General features: G+C 42.3%; 1 long non-coding RNA gene across 1 annotated transcript; it reads left to right on the top strand.

Annotated features, from left to right (window-relative positions):
- The first annotated feature begins 2 nt into the window (after positions 1-2).
- On the top strand, positions 3-5,361 carry LOC111771241 (uncharacterized). Its single transcript, XR_011433955.1, has 3 exons — positions 3-97; positions 2,102-2,193; positions 5,193-5,361. It is a non-coding gene; the product is annotated as an uncharacterized lncRNA (long non-coding RNA).
- Positions 5,362-13,913: the final 8,552 nt, after the last annotated feature.

Below are 13,913 nucleotides of genomic sequence, written 5' to 3'. Positions count from 1 at the left end.
AGGGCAGAGGCCCGGAAAGCTCCGCAGACAGCCGCCGGCTGCGACTGGCAGGCCCGGGAGCGAGCCTGGTGCTGCAGCCGCAGCCGGGGGCGGCCAGGTGGGCGGCGGAGGGGGAGGAAATTGATGGGGGGGGCGGAGAAGGGGGGGACGGGGAGGGTTCAAACCCGCGCACTCCCTGCCCTTTCTCCTCCCTCTCCTGCTCCAGCCGGGTGCACCACCTCCCGCCCCCGCTGATGCTCCCAGTACCCAAAGGGTGCGGAGAGCGCGGGGCGGGGGTGCGCACGCCCTCCTCCTTCAGCCCAGGACCGCGGGCAGCGGCGCATCCACGCCCCACGCAGAGCCCAGTACCGGGGCGGAGGTTGTCCCGGCCGCGCTCAATGACGCGCTGGGGTCCAGGAGCTGGAGACCCGAGGGGCACCCGGAGACTCACATCCCCGCGGCGCCGGGCCCACTCCCACGGGCCTCCTCTAGGAAAAAGCGTCCCCCGCGTGCCTGCGTGAAGTCCTTGGACCCTGGGTGCGGAAGAGACTCGTTCTCACTGGCTCCCAACCCCTAGACTTTTTGTATCTATTCCTGCAGAACGACTGGTCATTTTAGGCCCCAATCAAGCCTTTGTGGATTAATCAGTGGTCATGGTTCATTTTGCTGTGTGTGTACACTGCAATATATGGCATTTGCAAACGCCACAAGATCTACGAAAAGTTCTTCACCTGCCTTAAGGGAAGCAATTAAAAAGTCATGATCCTAGCCAGAAAGGCCAGAAAATCAAGCTGAAGGCTGACGGTAGGATAGAACCAAACGGAATAGGGATCGGTTTTCAGTTTTAATAAGATCTCAGGTTACTGGACTCGCTTTGTAAAAGGCAGCAAAATGGAGCCACGCTGCGTGAGTTCAAAGCTCAGCCCTGCCGTTTGCTAGTCATGTGACTTTGTACAACTACTTAGCTTCTCTCTGCCTCAATTTTGTAGTCTACAAAATGGGGATAACACAGCACTACAAACCACTCCTGCCCTCCTAGTGTGAGGGTTAAGTGAGTCAGCAGGTCTGCCTGGCTCCGGGGAGCCCTACCTACCTAAGTGTCAGCTAGGATTACCATACGTTGGTTCTAACAAATAAACAAACACATCCCGTTGCTAACACACAGATACAGACCCCGTAATGCCACAAAGCAAGTACTATGACAGATATTTCTTTTTAAAAAAATCATAGCTGCCGCCTTTCGTGAAAAAAGAAAACTGTTGATTTCTGAGCCTCTTAGGCAAGCTACTCTGACGAAATATCATTCCTAATGATGCTGTGCTGTTCGACTTTTCAAAAGAGATGATTTCTTAAAAGGGATTCACCAGCCCAACAGGTTTTGAACCACTCATTGCCCTGCTCACAGGTCCACCTCAAAAGTGAATAAAACAGTAATTTGCTGTCAGAGAGAGTCAGTTGTCATTTAAAAACACCCCAGAGCTGATTTGAAATGCCTGAAACGGTGGATGAATTTGGAGGATTTATTGCTAAGTGAAATAAGCCGGAGAGAGGAAGACAAATACTGCATGGAATGACTTATATGTGGAATCTTAAAAAAAAATAAAAAGTTGAGCTTATGAAAACAGAGAGGCAAAAAGGGGTTGCTGGGGGCTGGGGGTGGGGGAAATGGGAAGAGGTGGGTAAAACAGGACAAACTTTCAGCTATAAGATTAAAGAAGCTCTGAGGTTGTAATGTATAACATGGTGACCGTAGTTGACAACACTGTATTGTATAATTGAAATTTGCTAAGAGAGTAGAACTTAAATGTTCTCACCAAAAAAAAAAAGTAAATATGACAGACGTTAACCTGAGGGGGTGAAATCCTTTCACAATCTGTATGTGTACCAAACCATCATGTTGCACACACTTTAAATATCTTACAATTTTATTTGTCAATTAGACCTTAGGAAAGGTGGGGGTTGGGAGGAGACCTACATTGGATATTTATTTTTTTTAAAAAATGAGAAAAGAATATTTATATGATCACCTGAAAGGTGATAACTTTTAGTATTTGGATTTTCATAACTGTAGTTCATAAAATATATTTAATAATCCTCTTCTCTTTTTTTAATTTTGAGGAAGAATGATGGTGATATGTGACATTTATAGCTGATTTATCAGATCTCCGAACTATGAATTGTATGATTTCTTAGTCAACCAGCACCAATCATGTGGTAGGTATTAATTAGATGTTTGTTGGAAAAAAAAAAGGATGAATAAAACGAATGTATTAAAATTGGAATTAACTAAGATGTCTTATTCTCTCAAAAATCAACAAGGAACACGCAGAGTTATATTTTCCTCTCGTCTCTGTTTCTCTTACTATTTTCATTTTCTGCATTAAGCCAGTTTCTAAGTTGTTTAGTGCCATTTTACTGATGTAAGAAGAATTTTAATACCATCTGTGTTAAAAGGACTTCTTTATTTCAAAATTCAAAGTACTATCAACAGAGAATTGGCAGAAACCCGTCATCTGCTCCGGCCTTCCTCCTTCAGGCAGATGAATGATTTAATTATCCACCAGGGAGACCTTTTGCCCCTTTCATGTCTTTTTCACTTGACTGGTCAAGAAATTGCTCCTTATGGTAACTATACCCCAATGTCTCTGCTTTAATTAAATCCTTTCTGCTGGCTTGGACATCCACAGATATAAGGAAAACCTGAGCATGACCCTCATGAAAACATTTATATACTTATAAAATTAAATTTTTTCTTTAGCTAAAATTTTCAAATCTGTTTACTTTTTTCTCTGGAGCCTTTTTATATAGAATCTATTAAAGACCTTATCACTTTTATTATTTAAGCTACCTAAATTGAACTCCAAATGAAGTGCTCTCAAGAGCAATTAATATCGCAAAAGGCCAAATAGTGGCTTGGCCAAACATGGGACGAAGATTGTGGTAGATTGTGTTATTAGTTCAAGATTTTTTGTTCTCTTCCACCGTGGCAACACTTCCTCTAGGCAGTGTATTTCCCCACTGCAGTGACTCTCAGCATGATAGTGTGACTTCCTTTGGCCATTGGAATGCCAGTGGACATGGCATATGTCATATGGGAGCAGAAGCTTTAAGGCACTTGCATAGTATGCTTCTGTTCTCCCACCCGCTTGAGCTCGGGCACACAGCCATGAGAAGAGTGTGTCCCAGGGAGTAGCTGCTGCTTTGACTTTTGTCCAAGAACGAGAAGACCTGTCTAGCCAGTAGAGGCCAACTGAATTCAATAAGCCCTGCCACACCCAGCAGAGCCACAGCCAGCCCACAACCTTCACATAATGGGAGTGAGAAATAATTGCTGTAAGCCACTGAAATATGGGGGGTTTGTTTGTTACAGCAGCAAAAGCTGACTAATACACAAATGATGAAAACTGACAAGAAAGGCTTTCTACTTCAACAAGGAACTAATAGATTTATATACAAGATTCAGGATGTGGGGTTTCTTTTATTTTTCTTAAAGGCATACATTAAAAGTGTAGCGGCCAAAAAAAGCGTAACTCTTATTATTAATTAAGTAGCCATACTTTCATTTTACAAAGCTTTGTCATGTGCCTTCTATTTGTCAGACAGTGTGTAAAATTGTGTACATTTTTGCCAGTTGGCTCAAATTCACCATGAAGGCCAGTTTCCCAGCCAACAACTTTTGGAGGGAAAACCAAAAGATAATGGTAATTTTAGCTCACAGTTTCATTTAATAGCTGCATATGAACCTTAGCCTAATGAAGCATTTCTCCAAAGATTTTATGCACTTTAGAGGAATTCTCATTTACCATTATAGTACCACTAGAAGTCAATGAGAAATGTAAAATAAAAACATTAAGGGAAGTTCAAGATTCAGAAGCTGTTATAGAGACAACTACTTTCATTCATCCTTCAATATACAATTGTTGGTAGGCAAGATGGTAGGTACAAGGGGATGCAATGGGAAATAAGGCATGATCTCTGCTTATGATAAAATCTAATGGGACAGATAAGTAAGCAACAAATTACAATACAATGTGGTAAATGCTCTAAAATAAAGCTCTGCCCTGGACACTGTGGAAGAACAGAGGAAAACTTCTAATTCAGCTAGAAAGTCAGAAAAGGCTACTTTGAAGAAGCAGTCACTACACCTCTCACCAGGAGTAGGAACTAGCTGGGGCCCCTCCCTCAGGAATACAAGGCCCCCTAAAATGAGGAGTTTAGGGTGATTACCCTATTTTTCCCTGGTTTAGGGATTATTATGCTCATACATACATACTGAAAATTTATTTACATCACTTGAATGTTCCCTCCCAACGTAGCATAGCAACAAACTTCAAATAATGATGAATTTTTTTTCTTTTTTTTCACAGTTTTATTGAGATATAATTGACATACAGCACTGTATCAGTGTAAGGTGTACAGCATAATGACTTGACTTACATATATTGTGAAATGATTTCTTGACAGAAATATTTCTTTATAGAGGACACATCTCACCAAAATAAACCCCAGCAAATTTGCAATTCACCAATATATTTGTAAATATCAACTCCTAATTGTAAATTTGACCCAAAACCTTTCAGGATTTGGAAAGAGGGAAAAGAAAGGCAGAAGGAGCAGCAGCACCTTGTTTTGGTCCTTACAGGACTGAGCACCCCCCCCCCCCACCAAGATGAAGGACAAGACAGAACATCGGTGGTAGGCAGAACAGTGGCCCCCCAAAGATGATGTCCACATCCTAATAACCCAGAACCTGTGAATCTATCACCTTACGTGGCAAAAGGGATTTTGCAGATGTGATTGAGATAAGGCTCTTAAGATGGAGAGATTATCCTAGATTACCCCAGTGGGCCAACGTAATCACAAAAACCTTTATAAGAGGGAGGCAGGAGGGTCAGAATCAGAAAAGGTGTGACCACGGAAGCAGAGGTCAGACAGAGATTTGAACATGCTACACTGCTGGCCTAGAAGATGGGGGAAGGGACCACAAGGCAAAGAATGTAGGCAGCCTCGAGAAGCTGGAAAAGGCAAGGAAGAAGATTCTTTCCTAGAACCTCCAGAAGGAACACAGCCCTGCCAATATCTTGATTTTAGGACTTCTGACCTTCTGAACTGTAAGGTGATAAATTTGTGTCGTTTTTAGCCAAGAAGTGTGTGTTGTTACAGCAGAAATAGGAAACTAATCCCCTTCAATGGGTGAATTCTGTTCTCTTTAGGACCACAGTGAGTTCCAGCACGTCTAAAAGAAGCAGTTGGAAGTCAAGATGGCTATGATTCTTCATCATTGTTGTCTCCAAGGAAAGATCCTAAAGCAAAGTGGTGAAAAGCACCAAATGCCTTCATCCTCTTTCCCCCAGTCCTAATAAAAGGAATTATTTTACTTGAGGTCTTCGGATAAATGCCTCACTGCTCCATTTAGCTTTTCACATGTAGCTACAAATGTTATAGGTAGTTCACAAAGTCAACATATTTCTCTCTGAACCTTCCTCTCCTCCTCTGAGAGTAACTCGATGAGTAATAGACCCCTCATCCCAGCCAGAACCCTAAAAATCAACCCAGACTCCTTCCTCTCTCCCTAACAAACCTTGTCCAGTTACCCAATCCCGTTGACTTTATCTCCAAAAGAGCTCACGAATCTGTCTCCATACCCACTGCCGCTGCCCTAGGCTTGGCGATTCATCATGTCTTCCTCAGATTGTTCCATAACAACCCTCTAAGAAATCTCATCATCATACAAGATGTGGAGGGAGGTAGGACTTCACTCTCCCAGACAGGACTTAGAGATGTGGTAGACAGGAAATCTCTCTCTCTGGGCCTGCGACCCCCACACTGCATGATTAAAAAAAAAATTAATTCACGTAAAGCGCCAAACACAACACCTAGCATCCAGTAAGAACTTAGTAAATATTTGTTTGATCATTCAATGACTAGTGCAAAAACTAAATAAAATTGAACTCCTTGATACATTTTAATACAAATCAGATGAGAGGTGGCAAGTATGATGATAGTTATTACCCTTTTCATGTATTTCAAGACTGCTTTCTGAGTCACCTGCCAAACTTGATAAATATCAAGCTATAAAAATAAAACCTGCATTAAAAAATACTTTGCTTAATATAGTCACATGAGAAAAAAGTCATATGTTATTAGGATTATACCTGGCCTCTAATACCTGCTATGAACTGAATTATGTCCCCCCCAAAATTCATATTTTGAAGCCCTAACTCTCAGGGTGATGGTTTTTGGAGATGGGGTCTTTCGGAGATAATTAGGTTTAGATGAGGTCATGAGGGTGGGGCCCTCATGATGGGATTAGTGCCTTTAGAAGAAGAGACACCAGAGCGCTCTGTCTCTCTCTCTCTCTCTCTCTCTCTCTCTCTCTCTCTCTGTGCCATATGAGGACACAGCAAGAAGGCAGCCATCTACCTGCCAGGAAGACAGTACTCACCAGAACCCAACCATGATAACATGCCAATTTCAGTCTTCCAGCCTCCAGAACTGTGATAAAATACATTTCTATTGTTTAAGCCACCCAGTCTATGGTATTTTGTTATGGCAGCCTGAGCTAACTAATATAGTACCTCAACATGGCTTCTAGTCAATTAGGGACTAGATCACGTTCTCAGCAGGTGGGTGAAATGGGTGAAGGTGGTCAAAAGGTACAAACTTCCAGTTATAAAACAAATGTCATGAGGATGTCATGTACAGCATGGTGACTACTGGTAATGATACTGTGTTGCATATTTGGAAGTTGCTAAAAGAGTAAATCTTAAAAGTTCTCATCACAAGAAAAAAAATTTTGTAACTGTGTGTGGTGATGGATGTTAACCAGACTTATTGTGGTGATCATTTCACAATATATACAAATATCATCATTATGCTGTACACCTGAAACTAATGTAATGTTACATGCTAATTACATCTCGATAAAAAAATTAAAAGGTTGTTTTCTCCCCTGAAAAAAGATTAATTAATAGATTAAGAACTAGATAAAGGAAAATGTTCTTCTTGCCCAATAAAAATAGTGATAGGAAAAAAAATGTTTTTTTTTAATTCCTTGTCATAAGTTCTCATGCTTTTTACACCAAAGCTCTGACTCATTAATTAGCAACAGTTTTAAACGTCAAAGGAAAGTGGAATTCTAACCTGCTTGGTAAGAATTGCAATTATGTTCAGTGACAAATTAAGGGCTCATCCTCCTCTTAATATACACAAAAATGAAAAAAAAAATTAATCATTTTAAAGAGTAATATCAAATTATATGGTTTAGGAGTAGTCATTGAAGGGTTGTTTTAGGTATTATTAAAAAAAAAGCTAGGGTTAGAATAGGTTCATTAAAATTCTGTGTGAACCTAACAGAAAGGTGGGAGGGGAAGGTCGACCTAACGCTCAGAGCTATTTTAGGGAGAAAAAGACATTAACTCTAAAAATTATGCAAAATGAAGGTAGTGTTTCCTTTACACTCTGGTTGCAAGAGACAGAGAGCCACTCCAGTGCTTTCAGAAAAAGGAGACTCACAGAGACGTTCCCCATATGCAGGAACCCAGGAGAAGATGAACGACCCAGCTTCAATAAAGAAGGAAACTTTGTAAAGCCTCAAGAAAAAAAATTGGATCTATGATAGAATCAATTCAAGGATCTTCACTTTAGTGACTTGTCGCAGTGGTCTGAATGTTTGTGTTTCCCCAAAATTCCTATGTTGAAATCCTAACCCCCCACGTGATGGCATTTGGAGGCGGAGCCTTTGGGAGGTGATCAGGTCTTGAGGGTAGGGCCCTCGCGAATAGGAATTGTGCCCTTGTAAAAGAGACCCCAAAGAGATATCACATCCTTTCCACCATGTGAGAACACAGCAAGAAGGTGCCATCCATGAACCGGAAGGAGGGCCCTCACCAGCCATTGAATCTGCCAGTGCCTTCATCTTAGACTTCCCAGCCCTCAGAACTGTGAGAAAGAAATTTCTGTTGTTTATAAGCCACCCAGTCTGTGGTGTTTCTGTTATAGCAGCCCAGGAGGACTAAGATACCTGTCATTAAGATAATTCAGCTGACTTCCACATGTCTGCTTCCCTCTGTCACTACCAACTTGCTTGTTCTCACCCTCATCTGTCTGTCTTACCTGCTTCTCCACACGTGGCTTTCCCTCCACAGGTCCTGCTTTCTCAGGATGTCTTCCTTATAGATTTGGCTGGCCATCGCCACTCATGCCCCCAGTGCATCTTCTAGTGCTTTTCATCTTCACCTCCCAGAAATAACAGCCTTATTCTTTTTCCCTATTTCCAGTTCAGAAGAACATGCTGATCAGCCCAGCTCATCTCTTCACTTCTCTGGGTCATTGGTCCACCTCTTGGTTGTCCCAGAGTCAGGTCTAAGCAGCTCAGGAGGAAGTGAGGAGGGGCCCAGACAAGATCAGGAGCACAGGGACCCACGCTTCAGCAGAGGCTGAGGTCAGGTAGGCATGGAATGGCCTCACCCATCCAGAATACAAAGGGAAGCTCAAGACAAAAATGAGAGAAGGGCTAGGCTCGTTTTTAAAATCTGGATATCATTATAGGCCAATAACTGACCACAGATAAGATGTGGTGGCAGGGTTGTTGGTTTTTTCCTTTTAAATTAAAATAAATTGGCAAAAGTATGTATATTCTTGTCTGTAAGACATACTAATTCCATTTCTAAAAAACAAAAGTAAATAAGAACGAAGAAGTCATAATGGCCTAAAAGAAGGCTCTGAGCCCTTAGCAATTGGAAAATGGCAAGTTCTAACAAGCATTCGAAGATCCGTACATGTGCTATCCCGTAGAAATATCGCAAGAGCCACAAATGTGAGCCACATGTGTAATTTCCAATTTTCTGGCAACTACTGTTAAAAAAGAAATGAGAAACAAGTGGAAGATATTTTAGTAATATATTTTATTTAACTTAATTTATCCAAAATAGTATCATTTCAACATGTAATCAATATTTTTTAATTAACGAGATAGTTTACTTTCTTTTTTTTCATACTAAGACCTCAAAATCCAGTGTGTGTTTCATACTTACAGCACCTCCCAAGATAGACGACACACAGCTCACGTGCTTAATAGCCACAGGTGGCCGCTTGGGCACACAATACTCATTCACCCTAAGATAGAAAGCTAGTTGTGTGTACAGGTCAGGGTCAAAGAATTGGGCAGGGGACTCTTTACTTGCTCTGAAGGGCTCCAGGCAGGAGTGATTACACTGGGGCCACCCACCAGGGACAGCGCCACCTTCAGCTGATGTCAATACTGCTGATATGCTCACCTCCAGTATGGCTGTCAGAACCTGGGGCCAGGGGGCCTGGAAGAGGAGGCAATGGCAGAGGCAGATGAATGAGTCACCATGAAAGGAAAGGAGAAAGAAGACAGAAGCTGTGGAAGGAAGAAATAAAGTGAAGAAGGAAAGGAAAAAATGATGTGAAAGGAGAGAGGGATGGAAGAGGTGAGAGGAGAGACAACAGAGCAAGAGAAAGTTTGAACAGCACCAGAAAGGGCACCATGAGGTGTGGAAGGAGCTGGTGAGCAGGAACTCTGAGCACATGAGGAGTGGAAGGAGCTGGTGAGCAGGAACTCTGAGCCCATGAGGAGTGGAAGGAGCTGGTGAGCAGGAACTCTGAGCACAGGAGGAGCGGAAGGAGCTGGTGAGCAGGAACTCTGAGCACATGAGGAGTGGAAGGAGCTGGTGAGCAGGAGCCAGAGCCCGTGAGGAGTGGAAGGAGCTGGTGAGCAGGAACTCTGAGCACATGAGGAGTGGAAGGAGCTGGTGAGCAGGAGCCAGAGCCCGTGAGGAGTGGAAGGAGCTGGTGAGCAGGAAGTCTGAGCACATGAGGAGTGGAAGGAGCTGGTGAGCAGGAACCAGAGCACACTCAATAAGGCATACGAGGAGAAAAAAGAGAAAGGGCCCCCTACACTCAGGGAGGCTTCTGTGGGCAACGAAGTCAGCCAGGCCTAGAAATGCAGTTCGTAAAAATCAAGTGCCTGGAAAAATCAACAGAGCAGCATCAAGAACAAATGCCATTTATGAAGTTGACAAAAGTAGACTACATTTTGCTTTATACCGACAAATTAACTTAGGTGATTCATCTACTTGAGCTGCTGGTAATGAGCTCCATGTGAAGACCTCACATACGGAGAAAATAATTGCTGGGCTGGTTTTTCATGAGTGAAGAAAAGACCTGCCCAAATGAAAACCAAGCTCCTCGTTCAAGTGACCAGCGTTTTTTTTTTTTTTTCATTTTCCCTTTCCATAATTATTATTTTTCAGTGGACTCTGGGTTCAAGCTCCTCAGAAGATGTTTTCCTATTTCAAATACTGCAGCAAAAAAAAATATGTCGTGGCAGAACTACATCGGAGGCGGCCCAGACTAATGCAGTGGCTCGTTGCTCAGCAAAGGGGCTGAGATCTCACCGAAAGATCAGGAAGGTGGTTTTCCCTCCGTTTACAATGACTCATCGAACCAGGAAGTGTGGCGCCTGCTCTTCAGCATTTGACAAACATGCCGGGTACAAATCGTGCCCATTAGTAGTGGATACCAGAGAAAGTAAGTGTTCTTCGGCATGAGTAATATAAATTACATGAAATGAATGGAGCTGACTACATGGAGACGGATGGAGACAAGAGCCTTCATTATATAAAAAAGAAATCTGAGCCCCTGCTGCTGCTACAGCAGCTTCATCCAATAAAAATAGGTATTAAAACTCAAATAATGCAAAACAGAAATGTAATGTTGGAACGGAGTACCTCTTAAAAATTAAACTGGAAAAGTAAGACATTATGTTAAAGAGCCCTTAATGACACGAAAAGATGTTTCTGATATTTTGTTAAGTGAAAAAAGCGGGTTATAAAAACATAGTTCCCCATGACCTCATTTTTTGTTAATTTTATATAAGTAAGTGTGCACAGAAAACATTGGACTGGGGTACACCGAAATGTCAACAGAGGTGGGATTACATTGGGTTTATATTTTCCTTTCTATCTGTATTTTCCAAATTTTGTACAAATTTTCTACAATAAATATTATTTTAACAAGAAAACTCTCCTGTAAAGCCTAAGGGTGCTTTGGTTTTGAGGTTGCGGTCTAATATTGTGCGGGCTCCACCTTCTCCGCCCTACCCGGGCTCCGTCTGATTCAACAACAGCCACTAAAAGTGGCAGTTCTACTTGTCACTCAAATGGTCCCTCATGTGCTCCATTAGAGAGAAAGGTGGAACCAAGAGGAAGTCATGACCAAATTTCACGACAGATTTTAGGGTGTGGGCTTTTGTTTTGTTTCGTTCACATTATAAAGAATGTACCTAGTGACACGCAAGCTTTCCACCCCACAGCCCTTGTCCCAGCTGCTAACAAGAGCTGGAGGGCACGAAGAGGTCACCGTTCCCAGAGATGGCTGAGACCTGCTGGGCAGAAGCTGATGGGACAGGAGTACAGGTGCCACCCTCTCCTGGGCTTCTGGTGGTCAGGGAAGGGAGGAGGCTCCTCAGAGTTCCCCACCAAGCTAAGCACATGGAATTTCAACTTCTCTTTCTGCTCCATCTTCCTCGGACCCTATGTCATGCACATGGCCTTAATCAAATTCCAGCAGTATATGCAATAGATTCTGCTATTTGGAAAACTGTCGTGTCCGACCTTTGTACACCTTCCATTTCGTCTTTCTTTTACTTTTCAACATTTTAGCTGAAAATGGAAAATTCAACTATATTCCTGCCGCTGCTTGAATTCCCAGGGAAGCTCACTAAAGGCATCAGACATTTGGTCTACAGTGGCTTCACCTTCTGGTGAGAGGATGGTTGTTTTGCTCATTCCCATTTGCATCGCTGTTCCCATTGTTTAAGAAAACAACAGTGCAAATGGTGACTTTTAAATGTTAAAACCTCAGGTAAATTAATGCATGCTTTTAAAACTTAAAAATGTATCTTTATGCAGAGAAAAACGTTAGAGATATATTGAATGTAAAAGTGTAGAAGCAGATAAAACAGAACATGCATAATGATCCCCTTCTTAAAAATTGTTTATATCTATAAATGCTTTACAAGGTCTGTCAGAAAGGGTGTTTATCAATGTGTTGATAATGGTTGTTGCTGAATGCTGGGACTTTTTCCTTCTCTCATTCTCTCTCTCACACACACAGATCCTTGATATGTTTTCTAATTTTTCTATATGCACATGTTGTGTAGGATTTTTATTTAATAAAATAAACACAATTCAAATTGTATCAGCACATCATCTATGCCTAATTCATGGTAGGGACTTAATGCACATTTTTCTTCTATTCTGTCAGAAAATAATCATAGGTAGCATTTATTGACTGTTTATTACTTGCCAGGTGCTATACTAAAAGTTTCGTATATATTATCTCATTTAAACCCTATGACGACATTATGAGGTTGGTACTATTATCTTTCTCCTTGTAAAGGATGAGGAGATGGACACAAAGGGAGCTTAAGAAACAGGAGAAAGTCCCAGAACAGTAGGCAGTCTGCCTGCAGTCCTTGTTCTTAATCATCCCACCAGGCCGTGGTTTGGGTTATAAAATCAAGTAAAGCCTTCGATGTGGTTGGATTGATATCTACCACACTTGTAACTGTTTCCTGGTCATTGCCTTTGTTCTTACTTCCTTTTTTGTCTTCCACTCTCTTTTTTTGCCTTCTCTTTTGAGCATTTTATGATTCCATCTTTTTCTTCTCTTAGCATATCAATCACACCCCCATCAAAGGCATTCTCCTCGTCTGTTACGGTGTTCTTGATTTCCAGCCCCACCTACTGATTCAGTCTCAGAGTTTCCATCTCTCTGCTTACATTACTCATCTGTTCTTCATGGTGTCCGCTTTTTCCCTTAGAGCCCTTAGCATATTAACCATAGTTGTTTTAAATTCCCAGTCTGGTAATTCCAACATCTCTGCCGTATCTGAGTCTGGTTCTGAAGCTTGCTCCCCCTCTTCAAACTATGCTTTTTGTTTTTTAGCATGCCTCCTAATTTTTGTCAGAAGCTGGGCATGACATACTGGGCAAAAGAGCCTGAGGCAAAGAGGCCTTTAGCCTGAGGATTTTCTGTTCACATGGCTGGGAGTTAGGTTGTGTTTACTGTTTGCTGTAGCTGTAGGTGTCAGATGCTAAAACTGTCCCTGATGTCCTTATTTTTGTCTCCCCTATTGTCTTTGGGTTTCCCTAGAGACTTCTTCTTAAATAAGGTCTGAGAAGCACAGCTTTTTCAGTAGTATTTCTGTTATTATACAGAAGTCCTATTGACGTGGTGGGAAGGGATGGGGGAGGGGAAGCAGTCTGCAGTGCTATGATTAAGTCTTGGCCTTTAGTGAGTCCACGCTCCGTGGCTGTGACCTTCACAGGTCCTTCTCGTATCCTCTCTCCTTCCCTTAGGTGAGACAGGAAGGCTAGAGTAAGCTGGCGTTGAGTATTTCCCTTCCCCCAGGGTAACTGGGCTCTGGTAAAACCCCCAACAGGCTAGGCTCTGGTGAAATAGCTTCTCTTGAGGTCAGGCCTTAGCAAGAAGAACAGACTGCCCTGAGCTTATTTCAAAACAACTCCTAATACCTTCCTTCTTCTGGTAGGAGGCGGGGACTTTTTCCTCTATTCTTCAGTGTGAGAACCTGATAGGGCTCCTGGAGGTAAAACTCACAAATGTGTGGGGCCCCCTAAGACCAGGTCCCCAGGGAGTTTTTAACTCACAGCCTTGTCCACATTGAGCCTCCAGGAATTCATCAATTAAAATTTCGATTTTCCTACACCAGCACTGGTTCCCACAGAGGTTTCTGTTCATGGGCTTCTGCTCTGGTAACTTGTAATTCCCTGTATCCACCTGTCTGTCTCTCCAATTTTAGCAGCAGTGGTTTTCCCTATGACTTCAATTCTCTGATGGATCGAAGAAGAGCTGTCGATCTTAGTTTGTTCAGCTTTTTTCATCTT

This window comes from Equus caballus, chromosome 29 (genome assembly GCF_041296265.1).
Source record: "Equus caballus isolate H_3958 breed thoroughbred chromosome 29, TB-T2T, whole genome shotgun sequence".
Classification (NCBI taxonomy): domain Eukaryota; kingdom Metazoa; phylum Chordata; class Mammalia; order Perissodactyla; family Equidae; genus Equus; species Equus caballus.
The sequence above is the reverse complement of the archived record's forward strand: the minus strand, read 5'-3'. Positions and strand labels throughout refer to the sequence as shown.